The following is a 24,596-nucleotide window of genomic DNA, read 5'->3' on the forward strand; positions in this document are numbered from 1 at the left end:
GTAACCTGTTTCATTTCAATGCACAGAAGCCACAGGAGCCACAAGACAGAAGGAAGAAGTCTTTACTGAAAATCTCCCCCTGGCAATGACATCATCACCAGTTTGCTGCCAGAACTATGCAACAGCATTTTGGCTATAATACAACAAGAAAGGTTTTGCAATGCAATCATGGTAATCTTAATCCTTACATTCATCATCATATATAGACATATATACTGTATACATTGTATGTAGACATATATAGAATAAAAGTCTGGTCTGTTATACTCATATGCATCTGGATCCTATATGTGTTTACTTAAAAGTAGAGTTTGCAGGGTTTCATTGTTTAAAATAAGCTTACAAAAATAGTATGTCCTTAATTTATTGTAAACTACATTGGCCAGTATCTTGAGGCACCTTCTGTGGTTGCATGTGCACATAACATGAAAGAGGATACTGGCCATTGCAGATCCTCATTAGTATAGCAAAGTGATCTGACTGGGTGACTTTCATAATAATAAGTATGCATAGGCTTCCAGCTTCAATGGCTCATTTTATACAGAAAAGGTCATGTTTTAAGATAGAACAATTGATGTTGTATATTTTAAGCCTAAAATAATAGTTTTAAAAATTCTAGCCTAGACTTTGGAGAAGATATCACAATGAAGCAAGAAACAACATAATCTTGAGAAGTGCAGACACACAACTGTTGATGTACAGTACGCAACAGGAACTGCTGGATAGCTTAGTGGTTTAGGTATCTGGTTGCAGAACTAGGGATTGGGAGTTTAATTCTTCCAGCTCTGCAGTTCTAAGATCATTAGACTATATTATTATTATTATGCTGTTCTGCACACCATACCTGACAGCATCATAGAACATTTCCCTATCTAGCGATACATAGAGTACTGATAACGTACAAAATATAGAAGGTAAGCATTTTTAGCAAGAAGAGTTGCAATCTGTATCTTAAAGGTGACTTTTTAGATATAAGCTCAGAAACGCTACAAAAGCTCTATCCTCTTATGCAGTTATATTATCTGACCTCCCATCTGTACCTAATATTATGTATTCAAGCAATCTCTGCTTTAATGAAAATAAACTTAACAACTCCCAGTCATCATACTGATCCTCTCTCTGGCAGCTGCATTCCTGAATTTTTGGAAAACCCCAATCTCTTTGACCATCTTGTGTCACAACGAATGTTGCATTGATGAAAAAAGCCAAAGGCAAGACACACAGTGCTATGATTTATGGAAGCTGTGGAGAGGTGATACAGTTCATTGCTAGTCCAGACTGTCAAACAAATCTAGACCAAAAGCCCTGATGGGGAAGGGGCCCAGTAGCCTAGAGCCTCTTTTTCCAGGAGAAGAGAAGAAGGTGAGGGAAATGTTAAAGATAGAAGACATGATGGGGAAGAAAGTCAAATGACCCTGAAAGGGCATGAAGAGAAACAAGGGGGATGGACTGGATGGGAAGTAGTGAGAAATAAACTAAAAATGTCAGCTGGGCAACATACATGTTTCTGAAAGGAGATCTAAATAGCTGTCTTCTCATACTATCACCTACAGATATTCTTTCATCCTAGTTTTATTTCCAGATATGTTTAGAAACTGTTTTGAGAATCTTCCTTGCACATCAGCAATGAATAAAAATGATTAGTAAATGCTCCTTTCCCTCATGCTTTGTCTACAATTTTCTGATCGGTAAAGAGGGTATAATTGAATGCAAATTGCAGTGCATATTGCAGTTCTATGCATGATTTTTGATGGATCTTATTGTGCTGCAAGGATAATTGATTCTAACTGAATGCTCTGCAATCACCCCCCTTCAGGGCTGTTCATCTTTTTAAAAGACAATAGAGAGGCACACAATAGTCTGCACAGGTTGCACATACTAACACACACATAGCAGGGATAAATTCCGTGAAATATCATTTTATTTTATTTTTTTAAAAGCCTTAATATGTGAGACAAACTATCTGGGGCTGAATTCTGTTGTGGAATCATTGCATGCAGTAGATACGTGTGCATGGAGTTACGGAGTGATTATACACTTCACTGTTCCATACCTGGTTGCACAAAGAGCCATGAGACCTGCAGCACACATTGCATCATGAGGCAGGGTCTCCCAATCTGCAGCTGCTTCCACAATGTTCCATGCACACGGCAATGCTCACACAACCCTGTCTTGGATAGTTTTCTGTGATCTTGAATGAAAAAAAAAAAAGCAACAGCTTGTGCAGCATTAGATATGGACATAGAAATTCCCGACAGGCCCCCGACCTGTTTATCAGTTAGTGCCAAACTGGTGTAAGCTAGGAATGAGTGTGTGATTGAAATTCTGAGGTCCTCCCACCTGGAAAAGAATGGCTGGGGGTGAAAGTCAAAGGTCATTCACTTAGAATTAAGGAATAGGGTGCTCCCAAGCGTACACTTACTCCAGAGATTTGTTTTAGTGTCAGAAGTGAGCTTGTGATCCTTTCATGCACAAATCTGTTTTCTTTGTTTCTGCCGTCTATTTTGTGCCTGATTGTGGATGAAATGCACCTTTACATGGCTGCTCCTGTTAAACAACAGGAAGTTGGAACGCTCTGCCAATCTATTCCATTGCTTTCAGAAGGCTATATATAAGTCGATCCTGAACCTTCGCCTCCCACCCACCTATATTTTTAGCTAGCTGAAGAAGTGCCCTTCTTTCCCACTAGAGATAGCCACACTAACCCCCTGAAAATGCTACACAGGAGGATATTCAGGACAGAGCTTGAAAGGTTTTTTTTTTCCCTAAAGGAAGTTTATTTTAAAGGAATTCAGAATGCTCTTTAAAAAAAGTAACTTACAGAAGTAACTAGATGCTATACTAGAGAGCTAACATTGTAATTGCTCTTAAAAATTGTTTTCCAATGTAGCTTCCTTATACAGTATCTCTGCGGCAAAAATGTACAAGTAACTGCATCACAAGCAAGTAGTTATTTCCTAGCTCTGGTTGGGGAAACTTGCGGAATGGAGCAGGCTGTGGTGTCAGAGGAGGGAGAGGCAGGATTCCTTAAAATCAGGTGCAGGCAGTCTTAATGGTTTTGTTTTCTGAATTCTTTGGAAATGATAATGTTTAGAGAGGGAACATTCCATTTCAAAAGGATTCCATTTTTTCTTAAAAAGGAAAGCTTTTACCATTATGTGATATTACCAGACCAATGAACCCCTCCATACTACAGTTTTACTATCTCACTAATAGCATCTGACTTCCATCTACTGGGAGTCCTGCTTTTTTTCTCCATCGCTGGGTTTATTTTGTAGATTAAAAAAAATTAAAGACTTCTTTTCACGCAATTGCTGGAATGATACGATTTTAAGAAATGAATCCACTTGAAAGAAGTCAGTATGTTAAAATCTATACACATAAATTTTAATGGAGTCAGGAGACTCCGGAAGAGACAGGAACCGATCTCAGATAAGCAGTGAATTGTCCTCTGTTCTTGCTCCATACTTCATTTTACAAAATCATGGGTAAAATCCAATATATTTTTACAAAGAGATACCCACAGTGGTTGCATGTAATTATTAATATTCCAAAGTTGTGACATGCTTTCAGAACATATGAAACCAAACACAGGAAAAAGCAGAATTTCTTTAAGATACAAATTTATTAGAGATTAAGGAACACAGTTTTTCTTGTGCATGCATTCACATTTTAAGAGTGTAATTATGCAAACACAATTTTTCTGCATACATAAAAACCCATGTTTAATATTCTTTACACATTGCCTGAAGAGCTTTTTGCAGATTAATTTTGCAAACAGCACTGAAGGGAAATTTAACTTTCTGCTAGATGGACGTGATATGTTCTCCCATTTGAGTATGAGTAAGGTTTGTCTTTAGTAATGAAATTCTCATCAATCTGTATTGTCTTATTCTTTAACAATAACTCACCTTGACTCAAATTCACTTCCTAATTACTATGTAAAATTTGAGCTATTTTTAAAAAGATGTGGTTAGATAACCTTCTGATGCCCTCCACCCACAATTACGTGATTAAAGAGGAAGGAGCTTCTTCATACCAGACCTTTGAAATATATTTATTTTCCTTTATGTATTGGTTATAAGAAAATTGCCTGCTTCTTAATTTTATTATATGGAGTTCTGATCAAATCTTCCCAATATAGTACAGAACACACCTATCTATGTATGTTGGGTATTTATAAAGCCTATACATTCAATGGAAAAAGTTACATTTAACTGAATGAAGAGCATATATGGAACTCCACCAGGTTCAATCCTTCCACCATCTCCAGTGAAAAAGATCTGCTAGGGAATGATGGGAAAGACTCTGTAGAGCTAATGCCAATCAGAATACACAGTAATGAGCCGCACGGACAAACAGCTTTATCTGTTCAAAGATTACAGGATGCATTCGGTTTGGACAGAGAAAACAAAGGGAAGTTTTACTTTCCAGAATTCTACACTTATTCATGTTTTTAATGTAACAGACATAAGGTTTTGTAGTAGTTAATGTATGTGAATTATGCTGCTGTGCAGCTCCACCAGCCTCCAAATCATGCAAATACCCTTTATATTGTCAGCATTAAGAAGGAGGGATCAGAATTTCTTTAGGGATTCAGTAACCATGCAGACAAAGCAAAAAAAGAAAAGAAGAAAGAAAGAAAGCAGACTTGCAGACTGAGATTTGACTTACAGACCAGAAAAAAACCAAAATGGAACAAAAATGGCCTGTTACGGGATTAATCGGTTTTCAATGCACTGTAGGTCAATGGAGACTCGAATTACAGACTTTTTGACTTGAGAACCGCCTTCCAATACGGATTAAGTTCTCAAGTCAAGACCCCACTGTATGTTTAAAATCCATAAAAATTGAACTTAAGCTTTGAACAAATATTTAAGTCAAAAAAATACATCTCAGTTGTAAGCTTATATCCATGCATATCCAGACAGGAACTTTAGTCATGTTTGAATCAAAATTACAAAAGCATTAAAATACAAGATGTTCATAGCCTACAAAAGCAGAGAACACACACTCCATTTAAAGGTAATTTCCTCACCAAGCTTTTTGCCTGTTGGAATAAATGGCTATGTCATTCCCATGGTTATCTCCTGGCCGCTCTCAAACTGTCTGTGTCTTCCATTCCCTTCAAACAGAATGCTTCTCCATTTTATAAGACTGTGAGAGAGCTCTGTATTTATACTCTTGTGAAACGTCATTTATCAAAACAAACTGTCAGTTTATACTTTTCAACCAATAGGAAGCCTACATGTTTAAGATCAGGAAGCCTCTCATCCCAGGATTCTCTCCTCCCAGTTTCCTGTATCCCCAAGGCTTGGTTTGCAAAGTTCCTTGAGAGCCCAAATTCCCCCTCCCTTCAGCTAGTGCTTGCTGGAAACTGCTTAAAATAACCTTCATCCATTTCCTCTTTCACACTGTTTTGCAAACACTTCTACCTTATAATACATTGTTATTCTCATTTGTTTAACACAAGTTTCCACATCTATTTTGCGGTATTTATTTGTTAATGTACATTATTAGGTAGACATAACTCAAATGGCAAGGCAAACTGCATTTTCATTCCGCCCCCCCCCCGTCGTCTCTGTTCACATAACATAAAAACTTTGTCGTTTACCATTTTCATCGCAAAAACTAGCATTAAAATATTTTCCACAGCTGTAGTTTTTCAATAATACTTTCACTTTTAATGCACCTCTAAGACACATTTTAAAAGGCAGTTTTTATTTTCAGGGCAACACTTTTGCATACCATAAAATCAATTTTTTTAAAAAAAAAAAATCTAACAATGGGAAAGAACCCCAGGGAAGAAATTTCTATAATACACCAGTTTTTTAATTGGGGGAGGATATTTTTATTTAAAGGGTAAAGGAGAATGCCAAAAAACACACAACACTGGAGAATCATGGCCCCAGATCTCACATGCTGTCCCCTGCATTTTTTTCCTTCCGTGCTCCAAATGCAGGCCAATCATACTGGATTCAATATTTCAAAATGACTTAATTGCACCCTTACAAAACTGACAACACAAAACTGGATTTTAAAATTATTTTTATATTGGTTGCCAAAGTTGATTTAACATGCCAAGCTTACAGAAAACAGGCAAAATCCATCCCTTTCACAGAAACAAAAGAGAGGGATGGAGAGAGAGAAAGCTGATAATTATTATGTTTACTTTTTCATATGGGAACATTTGCTATGATGCGTTAGGTGAAGATAGTTTGGGCCAATAGACACAGCTTGTGATTTTTATCCTCTTTGTAACAGGCATGTAGAATTTAGAATTAATGAAACGCACCCTTCTTTCCTCTTTCCCTTAATGATTGAAGGTCTGTGTCTTTTCATTTGCTGAAATTTAGCGTGGAAGTGAAAACAATATCAAGGTCAGGGGCTCCACAGGGAAGCTGTTAATGTGGGAACAAAGGGCATTTGGCCAGTTAAAACAATAGCCATTACAGCTTTGCCAGAAGCGGCTGAAACCCAAGCATTCCTTTCCAAACGGAGCCACAATATGCATTTCAAGTGTTTGTGGTCTGGCACAATCAAGAAAGAGTAAACTCACTTTCCTAGAAAGGGCAGAAACATAAATAGCTATCACAACAAGGTCATGCAGCACATACAGCACCCTGAGCTAAAGGAGCTTCATGCCTGCACCTAAGCAAGTAAAATCTAGTATGCTTTCATGTGGGATGACCCAGGGATGTAGCTCTGAGACCCTCCTGTATTTTGTTGCATTTTAGGGACTCTATATTGTGCAAGTTTGTTTCTGAAAGTATAAATCAACAGTTATTAGCAGGGAGCTGTTTTGATAGTATTTTTCCTCTTACTCTGTCTAAACAGCAAGGCTTATTAAGTCAGTAGCTAAACATGTGGAAACCACAGGTGGACTGTGCTCGCCCCCTCTCCTCTATGATCCATTTGAACCCAAAAAAGCAACAGTCTGAGGAAGTCGGAGGCTGCTTTATCCCTACAGCCTCCTCACTTGAGTCATAATAGGCTCTACCACACATGGAATGAATGAATGAATGCAGCAGGGTGGGGGAAATGCCTCAACCTTCTGTACTCTTGGAGGGGAAATATCACAAAGTAACTTATCAGGATCGGGCAGAGTATGTCCTTGTGGTGCAGTGGTTAAATGGATGCACTGCAGCCGAAACTGTGATCACAACCCCAGGATTCAGTCCTCAGCCTTCCATCCTTCTGAGGTCGGTAAAAGGAGTACCGAGGTCATGGGGGAGGGGCAATGTGTAGCCTGCATAATTAACTTTTAAACCACCCAGAGAGTGCTTTAAGTGCTATGGGGCGGTATATAAGCAGAATACTTTGTTTTAATAGTGGGAAAGTGGGAAATGTGGGGCATGTTTTTTTCTTCAATGGCTTTTGTAAAGAATTTATTTTATCTATTCTTCAAAAATTACAAGGTAGATCCGAAGAATGTTATAGCTAATCATTTTTTTTTCTGATCAGGTCCTCCACTAATAAAGTGGCCAAATGCTGTGCAGCTGCCATAGCTTGCTACAGTTCTCTGATATACTGTACCAATTTCCCCCCTCAGTTTTGGATACTTATGACATAAAGTTTACATACTATGTGGTTGCAGTGTTTGGCATGATGTACATTGCACATTGTTTTGTTTTGTACTGTACTATTTGTTTAGTGCTGATCTTTGACCATAATAAATTAAATCTCATTTTCATGGGGAAACTCCTCCAATTTAAATGCTAGGCTGCTGGTGAGGAAGGGCTTGTCACTGTAATACTGCACTGAACCTGAATTTAATTGACCACCGTTCAAATACCTGTTTAGTCATAAAACTCACTAGATGAATTTTGGCCAATCACGGTACTTCTTAGCATAACTCCACACAATGATTGTAATCACAGCTTATTTTGTGCCAGGGCACAGAACCAAAATACACATGATTTCAGCCACATCGAATTATCCTTAAATTCATGGTGATTCCTCAGAAATTGTCAGTGTGGGTGCCATGATTCAGATTAAGACACTAGTACATATTAGAGGGGATGCACCTACTGGATGCACCCATTCAAGATTTGTGGACCTGTGCATACTTCTGAATGTGTTCCTACCGGAGGTGTTTAGGTACCTGATAGTGTTTCAATGGCTCATCGAAAACTTAACACTTCTAGAAGGTGTTTGATGTAGGCGAGAAGAGATCAGTCCTCAATTTTTTTTTCTCCTTAATGATGTTTTTCTGGCTAGATTAGTTAGTTAGTTAGTTAGTTTGTTTATTAAACTTATATACTGTACCGCCCATCTAGAATGTGTCTACTCTGGGTGGTTAAGATAAAGCATAAAAAATAAAATCTCAATTAATCGCAGAGTCCAAAACGGAAAAAGAGGGAAAAAGCAATAGGCTAGGTGATGGCTGTAGGGAAGGCCTGCCTGTATAGCTACTGTATATAGCAGAGCCAAAAGTCTATTTTTTAAAATATATATTATTAAAACTTGTTTAAAAGTTCTCATATGTTGGCAGTATCCTATCCTACTCCAGATGCCAGTTAGGTGGCGGAACAGAAGTGTGTTGGAGTGACAAGGGTAACAAATGTATGCAACAGTGAAAGATGAGCTTCTCTGGTTTTTTGTTTGGAACTGGTTCACTTAAAATTAAAATTGTTTAGGCTCATGTTAGATTGGACTGGAATTACCTACACTTAAACTTGGCCTTTTTGGGCTGTTCTGAACTTTGAATTCCAGGTCTTGTTTTATTCCAATTATGTACTTCAAAAGAACTTTACTTCAAGGAAAAGACTCTACTTTGGTCAGACCTCTGCTGGAATACCACATCCAGTTCTGGGCACCACAGTTTAAGAAGGATATTGACCATCTGGAACATGTCCAAAGGAGGGTAACCAGCATGGTAGAAGACCTGGAAGCCCAGCTCTGTGGTGAATGGTTGAGGTAGTTGAGCTAGTTTAGTTTGAGTGGTGATATGCTGGCCATCTTCACATATAGTATTTGAAGGGCTGTCATGTGGAAGATGGACCGTGCCTGTTTTCTACAGCCCCAGAAGCTAGGACCTGAAGCAGCAGGTCCACATTACAAGAAAAAAGATCTTGATACATGTTTAAGAAGAACTTCCTCATAATGAGAGCTGTTTGACATTGAGCAAAATACAGTTGGTGTAATTTTCTGCAGCATAACCCAGACTAGGCACTGGAACATACACTTTAAATTCATTGAAAGGTTTCCTTCCTTCCCCCTGCCCTCCTTTCTGCCCTGAGGAAGCCTTTGAGAGCCTTGGGACAGGGAGAGCATTTAACAGTCAAAATTGCTACCAGATCACCAATTTTTTTGCAGCACTACCCCCTCAACTATTAAAGGCTTCCTCCTCGTTCCCTGAAGCTCCCAACTTTCCAACAGCAAAAGGGAGCCCTAGGGACCCTCAGAAAGAGAGGGATTAAGTAATTTCCGAAATTACAATTTTCTGGTGCCTGATCTGTGTTACACCGGCACAAAGTTATTGATTTTACCCAATGGAAGGTGATGAAGTCTCCTTCATTGGAGATTTTAAAAAAAAGTTGTATGGCCATCTACAGGGTTGACCTGTGGATTTCCTGCTCCAGCTGGCCATTGGGCTCAATGAACCTTGTCCCCCTCTGGCAACTCCATGATTCTGTGTTAGAACTTGATGGAACCTTGAGGACTTTTCCCTTTCCTCCAAAAGTCCAGCTACATGTTGCAATAATTATATAGTATGCAACTCTATGTGTTGCTTTAAGCAGCATGCTTTGCTTTGTACCTCAGCACAAGCTGATGGGAAGCCCCAAATGGCTTTCTAAAATTCTCTCAACATGTAAGCTAATGTCCTTCACAGTTACCATTGCATGTGTGCCTTTCAATCTGAAACTCAAGTGAGAAGCCTTGTTAATCACTGTGCTTTTATTTTAAGGAGCAGGAGAGGAGGCAGCACAGGTGGAAATGCCATTTCTCCCCCCCCCCCCGCCTTCCATGTATGTGCTCTGCTTGACTGTCTGCAGCTGGTAGCCTCCTATTATATGTAAACACTGGCACTATCTTTAACAGGAAGTGGTATGTTGCTGTTCTTTGCACCAAGCGGCCAGAAGAAAAGTGCTCAGGAGAGCTTGATTCGGGTGATGGGGACTCAGCTGAACTCGACATATATGTACTTGAGGAACTGATGTCAACAAGTACCCACTGAGCAGCCAACAACAGAGGCAGTGTCTCCCATTTAGTTAGACTCCACAAGCCATAATGAGGATCTGGCTGCTGCCACACACGGTCACAAAATGCAATGAAGATATGGGAGCAGCATCTAATAATTTCCTTCTACATTCTACGTCCCTATAAGGGACGTGGTGGCGCTGTGGACTAAACCGCAGAAGCCTTTGTGTGCTGCAGGGTCAGAAGACCAAGCAGTCGTAAGATCGAATCCACACGACAGAGTGAGCTCCCGTCGCTTGTCCCAGCTCCCGCCAACCTAGCGGTTCGAAAGCAGGCAAATGCGAGTAGATAAATAGGGACCACCTCGGTCGGAAGGTAACAGCGTTCCGTGTCTAAGTTGCACTGGCCATGTGACCACGGAAGATCGTCTTCGGACAAAACGCTGGCTCTATGGCATGGAAACGGGGATGAGCACCGCCCCCTAGAGTTGAACACGACTGGACAAAAATTGTTATCTTTACATTCTACTCCAAAGCGCTACTGTTGGAAGGAAGGACACCCCATCAAAATGACACCCGTATTTGGATGCTAGAGCTGTGAATCACAAAATTATGCCCCTTCTCTGTCCCTTATCTCTCCCCATTAGAAATAGGGGTATTTGTATTAGTATACGGAGACCCCCGCACAGTTGGAGTTAATGAGGGTCCGGCCCCTGGGTCCAGAACATCCACTCACGCATCTGCCACCACCAGCCCCATTCTCCCTTCCAATCATTCCAGAGCACCCGGTGGGTGAGTCACTTGTGAGCCTTGCAGGGAGACTCGTCTTCCCTCCTTCTGCCAGGAGTGACTAGTTCACCAGGCGCTCTGGAGCAATTGGAAGGAAGAGCAGGGGCAGCGGTAGACATGTGAATGGACTCCAGCTGTTCAGGGATATTCATATTGGTATACGAATACCCCCATGTCTACTCTGCATCCTGATGTCTTCCTTGTATAGTCAGCTTAAGGGAAAATTTGTTTCTGCAGACATATAATCCAAAGACTTGGAATCAGTCCCAAATCTTTGGAAGCAACCAGGTCAGTTCGGACTGATTTGGGAAATGCTAGCTTTGCTTTCAACAAGTCTGAATCATTTTCAAGTGGTCTGCTCTGGTTTGGGATTTCTCTGAAGTGAATGTACACTCAGGTTTCTGGCTTCATATTTTAATTGGTTTTGGATTTTCTTTTCATGTAAACTACTCTGAGAATTTCTACTGAAGGACAGTACAGACATTACTATAATAAATAACAGATAAGGATCAGGAGATGTGTTTCATGTCCAAAGCACAGAATTTGAGAATTGGATCAAAATCCTAGAGCTATAACTGAATCTAGAAATGAGAAAAATGAGTTTCTGGGACAGTGCAATATACAGTAGTGCTTTTTTGTGTTTTTGTTTTTTAAATATCTGTTTTCTAATACAGTACTAGTATGTTTAATTATATTATAACACTCCAATTTATTGTGATTTTATTTGTGCCTTTTAGTCATTTGTAACCCACTATGGGCCCTTTCAGGGAGAAATATGAGACAGAAATTTAAAAAGGATAAAACTACACTGAAAAGCTGAATTAGAGCAATTTGGCTTTGTTGTAACTTGATTCACAAGGTATTTTACACTTCTTTTTGGATCAGGTGGTCAAACCAGATTGGGGATTGTTTGTGTGCCAGTATTCCCAATGGTCTCTCAACCCAAAACACGTCAATCCACACCACAGCCCACGACCCCCCCTTTCTTTGATCACACTCTTTGCCAATCTCTTGCTCTCCTTTTATGCATTAAGCATTAAGGGGGAGGGAACAATTTTCCAATATTCTCCATAATCTACAAATGTATAGACACATACTCAGGTCATGAGCAGTCTTGACTGGAGTACTGCAGTTTAACCACTGCACCACAGGGCTAAAAAAAAAATACTTTGGGGTGACTAGGGAGAAAGATTGCAGAAGGGAGTCTTTCTGCTATCCAGAACATCACCCTCAGCTTAGTACTTTATCAGAATACTGATCACATCCCCTCTCATTTTGAAGAACAAAACACTTAATTCTATAGAAAAAAATGACACTTCAATTGCTCCAGTTTTTAAAAAAGTAGAAGCCCCCAGCAGCGGGGGGGGGGGGAAACGGGACGTCCATATCTAAAGTAAAAAGGGTTGGGCTGGTTCACATTGGCCTTTACATCATGTGATCAGTTTTTTAAAAGTTTGAATTCATTCTGCTTCTGCAGCAAACCCTGTACTATTTACCAGTGTAAAAGTAAAGGTTCCCCTTGACAATGAAGTCCGGTTGTGTCCAGCTCTAGGGGCTGGTGTTCATCTCCGTTTGCAAGCTGAAGAACTGGAGTTTGTCTGTAGACACTTCCTGTGGTCACGTGGCTGGCATTACTAGACACAGATATCCATTAACTTCCCAACAAGGTGATACCAATTCATCTACGGGCATTTGCTTGCTTTTGAACTGCTAAGTTGGCAGGAGCTGGGAGAAGCAAGGCAAGCTCATCCCATCATGCAGATTCAAACCACTGACCTTTTGACTGACAACCCGGTGACTCCTTTTAACCCACAGTACCGCCTGTGTCCCTTTAATTTACCAGTGTCTCTGCAACCTAAATAAACCAACAATAAATAGGAATACCATGATTTTCAACATTGATTATCCAAATATTTTAAGCCATATGACAGTTCTTATTTTATCTTCATGAACGTAAAAAAAAAAAAAGTTTTAAAAGGCAGGTGCTGAACTGGGCTTGGGGATGCTTTCTTTTGAATGGGATAGACGTAAGCCTAGTGCTGGCTGGATACCTCAGCAAGTTGGAACACCTGTCTGTGGAGCCAAGGGTCAGGAGGAGTTCAATTCCCTACTGTGCTTCCCAGCAGAAGAACCAGCTTGTGTGGCCCTGAACAAATGACATAGTCACAGAGCACCCCCAGGAAGAAGGGACTGGTAAAACACTTCTGAGTTCTTTATACCTGGGAAACCTTGGCAAGGGTCACCATGAGTCATAATTGACTTGATGCCACACAGAATTAAAACTAATAAGGAAACAGCTGTTATGATCAATCATAAAGTGGTGCACCCACATACCATGTTCAAGTGCCTGATGGGATCTCCCAGTTTTTTTCCTGACAATGTTCTACTTTCCTTTAACTTCCTGTACTGGTATTTCCGAATCATTTGGAGCAGTGTATTCTCCTAGCTGCTAAAAAGGATTTAGATTATCAACTTTAGACTGGCCACAAGCTAAGTATTTTTTAAGTCCTTCGTAAGATGTTATTTACTTTTTTTAAAAAATCCTTCATAAAACTTCAGTTACTTTGCTTGTCTCAACACAAAGTATATTATGGTGAAGCAAAATATCAAGCTGGAACCAAAAGTAGTGTATGTGTGAAAACAGGTATTTAATGTAAAATAGAGCCTCAAATTTGAATAAAACAGTGAGAGTCTAATGAAAAGATTCCTACTGAGGCATCTGGCTATGGCCCTTGTAATAACACTATTCATAACAAAAAGGACAGCATGCCAGACGAAAGAAGGCTAAAATAAAATTTCAACAAATAAGGGAAGGCTCCTGCTGCCAGAACTATTGAGGTGGGATTGCACATCTGAAAGTAAATTGTAGAATTCCTAAAGGGCCCTTCACACACCGCCTTCAATGTGGGAGAATGGCAAACAAGCACTTTCACATAATCAGCTACCTACAACAAAACAAAGAGAAAACAAAATGAAGCAACATGGTCATTAATATCATATATTTCTGTACTTCAGTTCTACAGCTGTTAGCATTTGATGTGTGTGGACCATTCACCAGGGTGAATACTGTACAGCCCTGTTCAGGCATTCTATGTAGGATTAAAGCAAAGGATTAACTCATGCTCAAAACTTCGAGAAGTTGAATTTTTGGACTACAAGCACCAGAAACCACCGGGTATCCTGAGAGCGGAAGTGCAAAAATGTAATCTTTCCTGGCTTGGGCTCTATCCCCTGCACTAATATTTTTGTTAGCAATTTAGAAGAAAAGAGAAGAAAATCTTCTCTCCATGAGAAGCTCTTTTCTCTTCTGCCCATATTTTGGAGCCCCAGAAGACCAGGGTTCAAAATCACAGGGTGAGAAGAGACTCTTCAGAAAGGAGGCCACTACCTGTAAGAAGGTGACAAAATAACATGGAGGGAGTTACTGTCCTTGTTTCTGCTTCCCTTTGCACATGTACTTTTAACCCTACTGAGAATACCTGAGTTATTTTATTTACTCACTGGAATATATTTATCCCTCCTTGCAACAAAAGGTTATCATAGTTACAAAGTTGCTGCATGGTTGGAAAATATCCTATAGCCCCATTTCAATGAAAGTGTTATTCAGATTGCAATCAACAGCTGTGCTGCTGGAAATTTGGGTGTGCGCATGTGGAGTAATGCATTTCCTGGCTGTAACCAGTTGCTGTCAGATTCAGCAGACAGATGTCTGATACATAGCATTAAATGAATTCATCTTATGTTATTGTCTAAATAGTCTTAATAAAATGAAATGTGCCCAGTGTGGTGTAACAGGTAGAGTGATGAGCTCTGGAGACCAGGGTTTGAATCCCCACTTAATCCATGGAAGCTCACTGAAAGAGTGGAACTGGTTAAACCATTCTTTAGATATCCCACTTACCTTGAAAACCCTATTAAGGTCCCCATATGTTGGTTTGGACCTGACAGCACATAACAAGCACAAACAATAAATACCCTCAAATGGCCTATGTGCGCGAGGTACACACAGAGATGTGGCAACCCCTGGCTTGCCTGTGTAGTCTCTGTGTGCATACAAATCATTTATGCAGACAATCCATCTGCATATATGCAGCCTATACACAAGCTGTATGTACCCAGGGGTTGCAGAAGATACAGAAAGCAGACACTCATTAGGAGGGTTTGCAACTGTGATCTTGTTTCCTTTGTGTGTGTTCAGATGTGTGAAGAACTGTAACAAGTTAACACAATTGTCTCTGGTAGTGTATGAAGAAAAAAAATTAAGATACTGAGGTCAGAGCATGAAATGTATTGCTGGCATGTGAGCCATAGGTCGCCAGATTGCTACTCCTCCCGCCCCCGCCCCCCCAACCTCAGGAGGCAGATGCAGCTGGTGCTAGCGCTTTGGCAGGTGGATCTGGAGCAACTGGTGCTGGCAGCGGAGGGGCCTTGAGGCACCTCTGTGCCAGGATTCCCCCTTCCACCGCCACTTCCAGTTCCAGGTCCGCACTTCCAGTTCCGGGTCCTCCGGCATGCCACCCATTGTTTTTTGTTTTTTTTCCCCTAGTTTGGGCACACAAGCTCAAAAAGGTTTGCCATCACTGCCGTAGAATGTTAAACTCCCAAATTTAGGGTAAGTAGAACTCCCAGATTTAGATTCCTCCAGATTCTTGATTCTTTGATGTGTTATCATGAGAAAATACACCGGAAAAGACAGTAATACTAGGAAAAGTTGAAGGCAAAAGCAAAAGATGTAGATGTAACATGAGAGTGATTAACCCATAGGAAGGCACAGTCTTGAGTTTGCAGGACCTGAGCAAAGCTGTTAATAATAGGACCTTTTGGAGGTAATTAATTCACAGGAAGTCATTAATTCATGAATTGAAAATTAGTTGACAACACATAACAACTAGATTCTTGAAATAGCTACCTTTTGTAGGCAGCCATCATTAAACATCTAATGGCACGTTCCTCAACTCAGAAGTGATGTGTGAGAACATACCTGTGAGGGAAAAAATTAACATGGGAAATAGGATGAACTTACTCAGCAGTGGAGTCCAAGGGCAGCTTTATTGTAAAATTTCCTGCAGCTAAAAACCTTGGAAGAAAAATAAACTGTTCCATATGTTCATGAGTTCATAACTCTGTTATTTATAAACTGAATCAAAATCCAAGCATGTCAAAAGTACTTTCTTTGAGAAATAAAAAATGGTTCCTTGGTTGGAAACCAAAGAAATTATCCAGCAAAATCATGTTACACATAGAACAAAGAACTAGGTTTTTTCCTTGCCTTAAATTATGGCTTTGCTGACACCAGCTTCTGTCTGTGCAGTGTGTGCCAAGTTGTACCATAAGAAGCTGGCTATAATCTCTGAATACCATATTAAAGACGTTTGAACTTTACTGCAATATTTATGAAAAGAACAATCCAAATCCTAAAATGTGCTACTGTCTCCATCTGTGGGTAAACATGTCTGCATTGTCAAGGAACCTGGGCCATACAGGCAACCCCAGCCTTGTAACCTGAGATTGAATATTTCAGATTCAAGATGGAAACCAATGGACATTGATCTGTAAACAGAGCCTGTTCTTTTGAGAAGAACAAACATAATAACATGCTGAAGACATGTCATTATAAAACGTGATGTTGCAGAGTGATATGCCACCTCACTGACTTTATCATGTCATTACATACATTATTCTTAAAAGTACGTTTTCATGTGTATAATCTCAATCAAAAATAGTTGAACTTACTTCTGAGAAATCAGGCTCAGGCATGGTATTGCAGTGTTTAGTTCTTGCATGTGTTTTGCAAATGCGAAAAAAATAAAAGCACTTTGGTACGTATGGGATTCACTAGAATGCACAAGCTTCCCTGTGTAAAAATACATTCTTATACAGTGAAATCAATCAACTGAAATATACAGAATAAAGTGAAATATAAACTGAAATATTCTGTACATTAAAACGAGGCTGGGCACACAAAGGAGACTCTGCCCTCCAGCGATCCTGTAATGACCAGGATATCAGCCTTAATCCTTAAGGTACCATAAAGCTTTAGTTTTTACTTTGTTCTACATGTTGAAACAGACTAATACAACTACCTCTTTGAAAACCTTAGTACTCGTTTATGTAGAGGTGTCTAAAGAAACAATCAACTTTAATTTCACATGGTTTAGGCAGAATTCTAGTATTTATGTATGCTGTTGTAAGTGTAATAGCATAAATCAAAGCTGCAAATTGCTACTAGTTAAAGAATTTGTATTCCTTATTGCAAATGTAGATTGTGCAACAAGGAATACAAGCATCAAATCCTTAACTAACAGCAATTTGCAAGTGCCATTTACACTGTTGCACTTATGGCAGCATATGTATGCAATAGGATTCTGGCCTTCATTTTCTTTCAACTGCTAGCCTAAAAATTGTGTCATACATAAAATAAAAATAACCAGTCACTCATCTCAAATAAAAATGAATTAAGATTGTTGCTTTTATATTCTATCATTATATATACGTCAGACTTATAGTGACCCTAATAGTGTTGGTGAAGTACATCAGATGTTGAATGAGTAGTTTACCCTGTAAATCCCTGTTTAGCTATGGAAACCCAAAATTCCTGTTTAGCTATGGAAACCCAAAATCATTATTTAGCTATGGAAACCCATGTATATATACAGTGGGGTCTTGACTTAAGAACGGCTCGAGTTAAGAACATTTTGACTTAAGAACCACTCTCATAGGAAAATATTGACTTGACTTACATACTTAGATTTGAGAAGAACTGAAAAAAACCACGTGGGAGGTAGGGAAAGTGCAAAATTTGAACTTTCAGTTAACTGTTGGCCAGTGAAAAGGGTGCCTGTCTGCTTCCTCACTCCTCCGTGTTTAGAGAGTGGATTGGGAGACAGTCTTCCGACTGCCTGCTACTGTACTGCCTGGACTGTATTTTCCCTGCCTTCCCTGAACCTTTCTTGACCTAAGAAAAAAAGAAACAAAATATCCCCCTTTAGTGGTCGAAGGCGGAATAGCAGCTTCCCATTAGTTTCTATGGACGGAAAAGAGCAGATATGGATCAAATGGTTTTCAATGCATTCCTATGGGAAATGCAGATTTGACCTGAGAACTTTTTGACTTGAGAACCGCCTTCCAATACGGATTAAGTTCTCAAGTCAAGACCCCACTGTATGGGTTTCAAGGAACCTGGGCCATACAGGCAACCCCAGCCTTGTAACCTGAGACTGAATATTTGAGATTCAAGAAGTAAACCAATGGATGTTGATCTGGAAACAGAGCCTGTCCTTTTAACAAACATAATAACATACTGAAGACATGTCATTATAAGACGTGATGTTGCAGAGTGCTATGCCACCTCACTGACTTTATCATGTCATTACATGCATTATTCTTAAAATATGGGTTTCCATATCTAAACAGGGATTTACAGGGTAAACTACTCATTCAACATCTCATGTACTTCACCAGCTCTATTAAGATTACTGTAAGTCTGAAGTATATATATTTAGGCCCCAGTCCTAAATATATTTAATGGGAAGTAATGGAAGTAAAATAAAATTTGCTTTAAGTAAACCTGGTTAGGACTGGGCTATCTCCTGAACAGTATGTTTCAATCAAATGCCAAACTTTTATGCAGTACCATTCAGCAGTTTGTTCTTTTAAGTGTACATCATGCAATCTGTTTATGTGGTTTAATATTTTATACAGGTCTAGCCTCAGGTTTAGGAGGCCATTGGCTCCTAGCAAGCTTGGTGTCCACTGAAGACCAGCTTATTCCTAGCAAAGATTTAATTTCTCACAATGCCTCAGATGAAGTGTTGTTTGAAAAACAGCGAAGACTTAAAATGGCAGCTTCTAGACCTAAAATTGAGTTTGGCATTCATTGGGAGCATAATCCTCCAGGACCTCTCTGAGACTCTGGTAGCTGTCTACATGCTAACTCTCACCAAGTGAGTGAAGGAGCTGGCTTTATTTCACCTTCAAAACACTTCATATCCCGGGAAGGGCATGCTTACATTGCATTACACCATTTTAGATCTGCATTAAATGCTCCGCTCCCTGTTCTATCACTGTGTTAAGGCAAGTTGACTTTAGCAAAAAGATTTTAGGTGTGTCCTCAGTACAGGGCAACAGCCTTCTGAGGAAGGTTCACCAAAACTGAGCCAAATGGCTTTCAGAAGGCTCTGCATGACCATCTTTTCCATACAGAAAATGGGGTTTAATTGAGCTATGCTTATAATTTCTGCTTGTCATTGTTTTATGTCAGTAAAATTTGTGTTTATTGCTTTTATAAACAATAGGTCCTGTGGGTTTTTACAATGGTTATAAGCTATGATATGGTGAGATATTAACTTTTCAGTAGTAAACAAGTTTCCTTATTCATTTTATTGAAGTAGACACCTGTTCATATCCATTCCACTGAAGATGCAGTGAACCAAAGACTCAAATGCTAAAGACTAAATGCATTAATCCATTAAGAGCCAAAAGCCTAGATGAAATGTGCACTGAAAGCTACAGATACCTTAGGATATCATGGCTTTAAATGGAAGGAAACTTTCATGAACACACAGAGAGATTATATCCAAGAATAGTCCATCTGTAAGATGAGAAGAGGGAAACAGAAAACAAGAAAATTAAGTTTGACATATAACGTCCAAAATGCAAAATGGCTTTTCCATAGATCTTCTGTCATCTTTTTACTCCCCCCCCAATAAAACAGTGTAAAAGATACTGACCAGAATCCTCTTGCTTACATTTTCTTAGCATAAGTCAAATACAAGTAGTGTAAATCTCTGTTGTAAATTGCCACCAATTAAGGCATGAACACTTTTATTCCTCATCATGTGTCAGTCATACGGGTTGGCACGAGAAAAGGAATATAAACATTCACTCCATGACTACTGGCAATTTTCTGTGGATATTTGCACCATTGGATTTAAGCTGGAATACATAGGTTCTGAACACTGTATGCTTTTTGTATCTTCATACATGTGCACAGCATGAAGTGATGTATCCACAAAAACTCACATTGAAATCTAAAATTTCTTTTAAAGATGTCACATTGTTTTATTTTTAATTTTGTCTGAAGAAGCATGAATTGACCATATCAAAGTTTATTATTTCATCTGATCCCTAAAAAAAGAATTTAGGATCCATTCTATGCCCGCATACCTGGAATTAATTCACACTGAATACAGTGGTATTGCTAATTTACTAATCTTGCACACGTGTTTAGTTATTGTAAGCATTACTCCTTATATAATCTGCTTTTTGAACTGCACTGAACCTTTTATTCACTTCTCAGCCCAATTCAAAGTACTATTTTTGACTTTTAAAGGCTGAAACATGTTGGGTCCAGGACATTCAATTCTTTAATCATTGACCAGAATCTTCATTGTCTCTGTAAAATGTAAAGTTAGGCTATCAAAAATATGACAGGTGTTAGGCCCAGGCTATGAGGATTATGCAACTGGGCATGTAGTTCCTATTGCAACAGACTGTACAATGCACTTGTGAAAGTAGCTTGTGAATAGCACTTCTGCCTTGGTGTGATTAGAGCTACTGCTTGTGTAATGTTGAATTATGCAAATATAGCTACTCAACAGGATTTCAGCCAATGGAATCTTTGGTGGAGACTCTGCTTTGAATATCGTCCAAAGTTAGACCAATGGATATGTGCAACAGGTCTTGTTTACAGTTGCACCCAGTTTTGGAATCTTTTTTTTTTTTTTTTGCCAAGGAGGTACTTTTGGTCCCTTTTCGTAGCATTTGACGTTGGTAAACCAGTTATATCTAGCCCTCTGATTCTTAAGAAACAGAGTATATGAGTGTATGCATGTGTGCATGTTTCTTCTTATATATTTTTTCTTTTAATTTACTTGTCCCATTTTATATCATTAACAACGCTGCTCAGTTTTTGCAAACTCAAGGCTGTGGCTTCTGTATTGAGCTAAATGTGTGTCTTCTCAAAGAGAAATCTACCTATGAATCTGTATATCTGTCTGCTTGCATGTTTGTCTGTCTATCAATCCATCCATCCTCTGGATTAGAACCTCTTTAATTGCTGGCCGAAAAATAAACTGCTTACATATGTCTCAAGCAGCCAGTATTATTATTGACTGTTTTATTTTTGCATTATTGGAGGTTTTTAAATAATTTATTATTTCTTTAATTAATTTGAATATGTTATATACTAGTTTTTATAATATGTAAGAGACACATTTAAATAGAAAAAACATAATCTTGGAGATTTTACTACATCAAGCTGTACATTGTTTATAAATAAAATAATACATAAATAAAATCTGCAGTGCTAGCACAACATGGTATTTTATGATGCACAGTCATTGCTGATATTGTAAAGAATAAGAAGGCCAATATGCATTAGGTGGCCCCAATGGTGTAACATGCAGTAATAAATGGAACGGACACATACTGAGCTCTAGTGCAAATTACTGTAGCAAGAAAAAAGCACACCCATCTTCTCTGCAATCATATACCTGAAGTGGAACATACCTCCTCCATCTCTCTCTCCAGAACCATGTGATTACCTTTTTGATTAGGAAACTATATGAAAAGGGGGCATTTGTTTTTTGCCACATATTTCAATAATATGTGGCACTCACTGCACTCCAAGTAAGGCTGCCTCAAATCACCTTCTGTACTGGACAGGATCTAAGCCTGCTGAGGTGGGCAGTAAATATTCTATGTAACTTCACGTACAAGTATAAGGATTCAGGATAGTATATGATAAAGGCAATCAGTCAATACTTTTAGATCTCTGTGTTATTAGGAAGAACCCAAAAAGCAATAGTGCTGGTGCCCTTTGCCCTGCTCTTCCTTAATTTGTAAATGCTGCACAATTTGCTATTATCCTCCAAAATTCTGTCCAATACTTCAGGAAAGATTACACTTACTTTGGTACAGACAAGAGATGGGAGTATTCGTATTCATTTACGAATACCCCTGCACAGCTGGACTTAACGAGGGTCCGGCCCCTGGGGCCAGACCATCCACTCACGAGTCCACCACCGGCGCCGCTCTTCCTTCCAATCACTTTGGAGTGCCTGGTTGGCTAGCCAGTCACCAGCCTGGCAGGGAGACTTGTTTTCCCTCCTTCTGCCAGGAGTGAATAATTGACCAGGCGCTTCAGAGTGACTGGAAGGAAGAGTGGGGCTGCCGCCACTGGCAGATGCATGAACAGAGAGTCATACCCCTGGGGCCGGGCCCTTATTAACTCCAGCTGTGCAGGGGTATTTGTATACAAATACCTCCCATTTCTAGTACAGACAAAAACAAACAAACTCAAGCCTTTTATGAAACCTCATGATGCAGTGGTTAAACTGCAATACTGCAGTCAAAACTCTGCTCACAACCTGGGTTCAATACCAGGTAGTTGCCTCAAAGTTCACTCAGGCTTCCATCCTTTTGAAGTTGGTAAATTGAGTACCCAGTTTGCATAAGGGAGGCAATGTGTAGCCTGCATAATTAAATTGCCAGAGTCCTAAAGAGTGCTTTAAGCACTATGGGGCAGTATATAAACAGTATGCTTCAGGGTTTTTCGTTTTGTTTTGTGTTCACTTCATGGTTATTTACAACCTTGTTCTACTTACTCACTTGTGGAATGCCTAGAACCAGACACGAGGCCCCCTCTACTGGCATAGTGTTACAAATGTGGTGTGGGTGTTGTCACCACAAAGAGACTCTAGATCTAGAACCAGAGCTTGCAGCACTGAAGCAGTTGGAAACTTTTCTCTGACTTCTAGCTACAGAAGAGGTGGGCTACTAATGATCCTGAGACATGATATTACAAGAATTACTTGGGCACCTCAACAGCTTAGCTCTATTTATTGTGCTGGGTCCAGGATTATGTGTGTTCTGTGTTGCCAAGTCGAAACCAACTTATAGCAACCCTAGTAGGGCTTTCAAAATAAGTGAGATATTTATGGAGTGGTTTTACCAGTTCCACTCCCCCAGTGAGTTTCCATGGTCAAACGGGAATTTGAACCCTGTTCTCCAGAGTCCTAGTCCATCACTCTGTCAACTACACCACACTGAAGATCCAGGATTAGTAATGCTTAAATTTTGAATTCAATGAATATTACTGTGTTTCCCCGAAAATAAGACAGGGTCTTATATTAATTTTTGCCCCCCAAAACGCATTAGAGCTTATTTTCAGGGGATTTTTTTTTCAAGTACTGTACAACAATATACATTTCTTCAAATACAGTCATGTCATTTTCTTCTGGTTGCTGCACAAGGGTGGAGAGCGAGGTTTCACTTAACGGGGGCTTATTTTCGGGGTAGGGCTTATATTACAAGCATCCTGAAAAATCATACTAGGGTTTATTTTCAGGTTAGGTCTTTTTTTTTAAGGAATCAGGGTGCGTTAGTCATACCTAAGTCTAGCATCCATTTTTCTAGAGGTTGCCATATGAGGATCATTCTGGGAAGAAGACAGCTTTTCATTTCCTAGGATTAGGATACTGTTTAATAAGCCAGTGGTTCTTAACCTTTGTTACTCGGATGCTTTTGAACTGCAACTCCCAGAAACCCCAGTCAGGACAGCTGGTGGTGAAGGGTTCTGGGAGTTGCAGTCCAAAACTCCTGAGTAACCCAAGGTTAAGAACCAGTGGAATAAGCCACTATGGGCACTGCTGTCATTAAAATAATTACAGTATATGCACTGAGCATGACTGAATAGTACCTAAGCTGACTTTGATGATAACCTCTGGTAGTAACAACGTTAAACTGTGAGCTTACAGTAACACAGGGAGTTGAGGAGGCAGAGGTCAGTTCAATTCCCCACTGTGTCTCCTAGGAAAAGAGCCAGCCTGTGTAGCCTTGGGTAAGCTGCACAATCATAGAATGCCCCCAGATGAAAGGAATGGTAAATGACTTCTGAGTACTCTGTACTTAGAAACCCTTGAAAACATTGTTGCATGTTGTTGTTATTATGTGATTACATGAACATTTCATATGGCAACTCAAATTTATTTTGGTATACATTCGCTAGCAATGTTTCTGAGGTTTCTTTCTGGTGACAGCCTTTCTACTTCACCTATCTAGGGCTCTCCTTGGGGAACTACAGCCAACTGCAGAAGCGGGATTGCCCACAAAGTGACAGATTTGGGTTTTCTGTTAGTCCACTACATGACGCACGAAGCTCCTTACATTCTGTCCTCCAATGCAAAATGTGGTATAGAGTCAAACAAGGAAAGTTAAAAACAGTGCATCTAAATCGCAAAGTTTATATTTGATCCAGAGTGTGGCACATAAATTACTGGAGCCCAAATTACTTGTCATTCTTATCCAATGCTCAAATTAAAATACAATGAAAGCCAAAACGCAACGGCAATCCTCCAACAAAGCCATATGCTTCGTATAAACAAAAGCCAAAATTAAAATATATTTAAAGCACATTATTAAAAAGCACATTAGATGTTATTTTGCTAAATGTGCTTTTGTTATACTAGTCAGGTACCCAGTCATATGAAAACAGCCAGGCAAGTAAGATAGTGCTGAATGAAATGCAGTGGACAAGAACTAAGGCATACATTCCTCACTTTTACAAAAAGAAAAAGTAAAAACAATCCTATAAAGAGTCAATCAAGCCCCTGACAAAAGAGAAGATACAATTAAGGCAGAAGTTTATATTAATGGGATCTTCTA

The 24,596-nt window shown here is 39.4% G+C and overlaps 2 long non-coding RNA genes across 5 annotated transcripts in view; one reads left to right on the forward strand and one right to left on the reverse strand.

Annotated features, from left to right (window-relative positions):
• The window catches only part of LOC144589234 (uncharacterized), a 34,834-nt gene extending 26,485 nt beyond the window's left edge, over positions 1-8,349 (forward strand). The window contains exon 2 of the long non-coding RNA XR_013545229.1: positions 27-8,349. This is a non-coding gene — a long non-coding RNA (uncharacterized LOC144589234). The remainder of the gene's footprint in view (positions 1-26) is intronic.
• The window catches only part of LOC110072927 (uncharacterized), a 40,264-nt gene continuing 21,699 nt past the window's right edge, over positions 6,032-24,596 (reverse strand). For all 4 annotated transcript variants that reach the window (XR_013545227.1, XR_012086769.2, XR_013545226.1 and 1 more), the window contains 3 exons: positions 19,447-19,521; positions 15,841-15,912; positions 6,032-13,876 (listed from right to left, as the gene is read on the reverse strand). This is a non-coding gene — a long non-coding RNA (uncharacterized LOC110072927). The remainder of the gene's footprint in view (positions 13,877-15,840; positions 15,913-19,446; positions 19,522-24,596) is intronic.

Source organism: Pogona vitticeps, chromosome 4 (genome assembly GCF_051106095.1).
Source record: "Pogona vitticeps strain Pit_001003342236 chromosome 4, PviZW2.1, whole genome shotgun sequence".
Classification (NCBI taxonomy): domain Eukaryota; kingdom Metazoa; phylum Chordata; class Lepidosauria; order Squamata; family Agamidae; genus Pogona; species Pogona vitticeps.